This window comes from Trichomycterus rosablanca, chromosome 7 (assembly GCF_030014385.1).
Source record: "Trichomycterus rosablanca isolate fTriRos1 chromosome 7, fTriRos1.hap1, whole genome shotgun sequence".
Classification (NCBI taxonomy): Eukaryota; Metazoa; Chordata; class Actinopteri; order Siluriformes; family Trichomycteridae; genus Trichomycterus; species Trichomycterus rosablanca.
Genome location: NC_085994.1, coordinates 39,859,201 through 39,864,746, shown reverse-complemented (window position 1 = coordinate 39,864,746; position 5,546 = coordinate 39,859,201). Strand labels below are relative to the sequence as shown.

At 40.6% G+C, this 5,546-nt stretch overlaps 1 protein-coding gene across 1 annotated transcript in view; it reads left to right on the top strand.

Annotated features, from left to right (window-relative positions):
• The first annotated feature begins 4,688 nt into the window (after positions 1 to 4,688).
• Positions 4,689 to 5,546, top strand: part of mlec (malectin) — a 12,388-nt gene continuing 11,530 nt past the window's right edge. Inside the window, exon 1 of the mRNA XM_062998703.1 lies at positions 4,689 to 4,891. The gene's annotated coding sequence lies outside the window, so the exon portion shown is untranslated. The remainder of the gene's footprint in view (positions 4,892 to 5,546) is intronic.

Sequence of the window (5,546 nt, the reverse complement as noted above, 5' to 3'; positions counted from 1 at the left end):
TTATTCTATTTGATTCTGACTTTTTAATCGGACATCAGACTGTTGATCTATTCTTGTGTGTGTAAATCAACCAGGTTTATAAAAACATGTAGCTGCATATAAAAGCCAAATAATACTAAAGATAATAAGGGAAAATATGTGGATATTACAGCGGAGGATGAGAAAATAACATAATAATGAACAGGAAAAAAGAAGCAACTGGATTGAAAAGAATTTGTTTAGAGAAAAAGAGCTACAAAAGTAAGAAATGAAAATGTTGAAGGAATATTTAACAGAGAACAAACTGAATTAACAGAAGAAGTGCAGAAAAGAATAAAGAAAGCACACACTCACACATCAAGAGAGGGAATAAAGAAGATAAGAAGATAAGAATAAAGAAGTAAAACATGAAGAAAAATATGAAAACGAGGAAGACGTGTTAGATGGGATGGAAAAATAAGACAGCAACTTGGAAAAAGGAAGCAGGAGGAAGATTAGAATGAAAAGGAAGAAATGGGATTGAGAGGAGGAAGAAGATGAAGAGAAACGAGAAACGGAAAGAGAAAATAAGAATGATGAGGAAGATAAACCGGAGGAGGAAGATGAATTAAAAAGCAAGAGAATGATGGACTCTTCCCAAAACATGCTGAGGGTGGATTGATGGAGATGAACTGATGTAGATTGAAGAACAAGAACATAAAGATGGAAACAGGATCTTTATGTTTTGTAGGGATGAGGAGTTAAAGGGAGAGAGAGAGAGAGAGAGAGAGAGAGAGAGATCCTGTGTTGTCATGGTAACAGCTCTCTCCGGTCCGTGAACTGCGAGGCTTGAATCTGCTGCCACCCAGCGGTTAGTACAAGAACTGCAGTACAGTTTGGAATAAGAAATCTTTAATTCACTCAGACACTTCAAATACTTTTTAATAGAAGAAATGTTTTGCCTGGACTTTTAATTCAATAAAAACAAATTTAAAGATGAATACTATTATTAAATCTCAATACCAGATCAATCCCACTGGTTCCATAATATACAGGGTGTCCCTAAAGTCTGGACACATAGGCAAAATGCATATTTTCAATACATTAAAAAAAAAAAAAATTTCTTTACGCATTTTCTCCCCTTTTCTCCCTTTTCAGCACGTCCAATAGCCCCATTGCTTCCCTCATGCTTCCCATGCTTCCTCTCCACCAATGCCAATCCCCACTGTGATTGAGGAGAACGAAGCTGACCCACACCCCCTCCGACACATGGGCAGCATGCCGTATGCATCTTATCACCTACACTTTGACGAGTGCAGTACAGCGTGTACGGAGGGAAACACCCTAAGAGCACTCTTTTCTTATCTCTGTGCAGGCGCAGAGGTCGTAGTTGCACCAGTCATGAGAGAGAGACTCCATCCATATTAGTCCCGCCCATATCTGAACAACAGGCCAATCGTTGTTCATGTGGCCGCTCAGCCTTAGCCGGCAGGCAGAGCCGAGGTTCGATACGATGTATAGTAAGTAAGTAAGTAAATTTTATTTATAAAGCACTCTTAAAACAACTTACGTTGACCAAAGTGCTGTACATCGAAAGTATACGATGTATTCGAGATCCAGCTCTGGTTCCAGTGTGTGTTTTTACCGCTGCGCCACCTGAGCGGCAAAGATGAATACTATTAATGATTCTCAATACCAGATCAATCCCACTGGTTCCATAATATAGTATATTACATTTCAGAAATAATATGGGCCAAATACTTTCTTCTCTTTTACTGTAAACTTTCAAAAACAAAAATGAAATTTCACATTTTACATTTATTTTTATTTTGTACATTAAACAATATAGTTTGGACTTTCCAAAAGTCTTCCTCCTACTTCCCAAAACATGCTGAGGGTGGATTGGTTGTTCCAAATTACTATAAAGAATGAATGAGTGAGTGAGTTATTCTAATAAAACAGTGACTTATATTCATTCATTTAAGGTAATAGTTTACTCCAAAGTCCTATATACTCTGTCTTCCTCCTACTTCCCAAAACATGCTGAGGGTGGATTGGCTGTTCTAAATTCCCATTAACGGTGAATGAGTGAGTGAATATAAGTCACTGTTTTATTAGAATAACTCATTCATTTAATTATCTAAGGTAATGGTTTATTCCATTGTCCTATATACTCTGTCTTCCTCCTACTTCCCAAAACATGCTGAGGGTGGATTGTCTGTTTCAAATTACTATAAAGAATGAATGAGTGAATATAAGTCACTGTTTTATAAGAATAACTCATTCATTCATTCATTCGTCTAAGGTAATAGTTTACTCCAAAGTCCTATATACTCTGTCTTCCTCCTACTTCCCAAAACATGCTGAAGGTGGATTGTCTGTTTCAAATTACTATAAAGAATGAATGAATGAGTGAATATAAGTCACTGTTTTATAAGAATAACTCATTCATTCATTCATTCGTCTAAGGTAATAGTTTACTTTAAAGTCCTATATACTCTGTCTTCCTCCTACTTCCCAAAACATGCTGAAGGTGGATTGGCTGTTCTATATTCCCAATAAGGATGAATGAATGAGTGAATATAAGTCACTATTTTATTAAAATAACTCCTTCATTTGTATTTCCAGTCGGTCATTCAGTCAGGGTGTCTGTAGTGCTGTGTTGGATGCTTCTGATTGGTCGCTTCTGTCGGTAAACGCTGCATTTAATGAATTATTATTTTTTACCATCTGTTTGCACATTTCATGTGTTAATTTTGCTTATTTACATTAATTCAATCAAAAATAATAACAAAAATATTATATTTATGTTTAATAATTTTAAATATTGCGGTGTGGAGCTGAAACAGTAGCCGCTTCTTCAGACAAACCATTCTTCAAAACAGGGGGGAGTTTGTATTTCTGCATGACAATATTCCTTAATAAAACAAATTTTAAACCATATTTTAAATTAAAATGTGTTATAAATATTACAATTTAACAGTGTTTAATAAAATGCCGAAGTAATTTATATATCTTTTTAAACAAAATGCTGACGGTTTGTGTTTGTCCCCCTAAATCAGGAGGTGCGAAAGTCTTCCGCTTTCTGCCAACGCCAGCAGTGCAGGTCTAACAAACTTGATAGAAGCTTGTTGCTCTTTGAGCGCCGTCTTGTGGCCACAGTGAGTAACAGCACAGAAACTCCTGCAGTCTCGTTCACCTCGTCCAAATCATTCACTCAAACCGGTTTATAAAATGTACTAACAGTTTAAAATGACATTAAAACCCCCCCACTTATCTAAATGAGTGCCTTTTCTCTGAGCTGCATATTCAGAAGAGATAAATAGGCTTATAAAATTCAACCCTTGGTGTTTTCTCCTTATTGCTGCTGCAACAGTGCTGTCTGGTTGAGGCACCAGAACGAGTGGTGGAGGAACAGAGAGGTCATGTACAGTAGTTCTAGAAAATATCGTATAGAAGATCCACTGCTGTCTGATTTAAAGAAATGACCAAAGACTTCATGCGTCGAAGAGTACAGGTGCTAGTATGCAGCTCTAATTGTTATAGGGAATCGGAAATGACGACATTGGCGAAAGAAGGGAAAATAAAATGAGAAGATGCAGAATTTAAACTGAGTTTGGTGTTGTGTCGGCCACAAATTCCTCGCACACACCCGGATCATTCATCCATTCATAAACACTGGACCGAACACACTTGACCTGCAGCTGGACCTCACACATCTGCAGCACATCTGCATCCCCACACCTGCTCAGAGTTCCTCGACTGATCAGCTCTCATCAGGGTGATTTTTAGTATGCAGAAGGTGGATTGGCTGCTCTAAATTGCCTTTAGATGGGAGTCTGTGTGGGAGTGGAATAAATGTCAGTAGATCATCGTTGAATTAGAAGCTGCTGGAACATGTGAGGGCCACTGTCCACAGTCAAGCGAACTTTACTAATAAAGCCCCAACATAAAGAATCAGAACCTTAAAGCTTCATCAAAGCTGTGTCATGTGAACAAAAATAGAGAAGCGATAGCTTCTTTTTTACACAATTGCCTGTAAGCTGTAAGATGTAAAGCTTGCTTGACTGTGGACAGTGTCAGGTGTGTCGGCTGTGTTCCAAAAGCTTATAGGTAGGCAGATTGTTGCGGCTGGGTGAAATCAAACTATCCCTATTTAGGTGTGTGTGTGTGTGTGTCGTAGCCTCTAAGCACGTAGAGATGTAAAGCTTGCTTGACTGTGGACAGTGTCAGCTGTGTCGGCTGTGTTCCAAAAGCCTCTAGGTAGGCAGATTGTGACGGCTGGGTGAAATCAAACTATCCCTATTTAGGTGTGTGTGTGTGTGTGTGTGTGTGTCATAGCCTCTAAGCACGTAGAGATGTAAAGCTTGCTTGACTGTGGACAGTGTCAGCTGTGTCGGCTATTTTCCAAAAGCCTCTAGGCAGGCAGATTGTGACAGCTGGGTGAAATCAAACTATCCCTATTTAGGTGTGTGTGTGTGTGTGGTCACTGTTATAAGCTAAACCTGACTGGCCGGTTTTGCCATCACCACCGAGTTCTGATTGGTCAGAGTAGCCTTAAGATTACGCAGACCTCACCTCTCACAGTCCAATGAGCGAGCAGGATGGCGCGTTTTACTCATTTCCGATTGGCCGAATGTTGTTAGGTCCCGCCCACCGGTTGCGCAGAGTTCAAGGGTAGGTTGTTCCTTCACCCAGCACCGACTCCGCACTCTCAGCGGCCTGGATGATCCGGATCCGCACTTCAATCCGATTATTAATCCGATTCATTAATGAAGGTGTGATCAGATCAAACCGCCTTCGGCACCGATTCATGAACAGATCCAGCAGACGAGATCCCGAGCAGATCCGAGAAGATCACAGAAGATCCAGGTGCTGCAGACTGGATACACATCAAAGCAGGAGGGATTCGAACCTGATTCATCCAGCACAGGTACACACACACACACACACACACCCGGATCATTCATCCATTCATAAACACCTGACCTGCAGCTGGACCTCACACATCTGCATCCTCACACCTGCTCCCAGTTCCTCGACTGATCGTATGCAGAAGGTGGATTGGCTGCTCTAAATTGCCTTTAGATGGGAGTCTGTGTGTGAGCGCTTTACAGGCTTCCTGGTTTGTGGGTGGCAGTGGACGCACTGTGACCCTGACCACAACGGAGCACTAGTTGATTGATTGATCTGGGATCTGGGCTCGATTCCCTCTTTGGTCTAAATTATCTACATTTATGTGTAGGTTTTCTTTGCAGGAGGTGGATTGGCCGATCTGTCATGAATGAGTGTGTGTGTGTGTGTGTGTGTGTGTGTGTGTGTGTGTGTGTGTGTGTGTGTGTGTGTGTGTGTGCGCGTGCATCCTCTCTAGTCTGTGTCTTGTATTTAGTGGCACTTTGCCCACTGTGACCCTGACCACTATAAACTGATTAGGGAAAATGAATGTTTTTAAACCATATGGAAACCTTGGTGAGTGTCTAAGGAATTTGGCACGTTCTCTGTTTTTATGTGGGTATACTTGGGCCTCACAAAATCATGCAGTAGGTGGGTTGGCTGCTCTAAATTACCCCTAGATGTAAGTCTGTGTG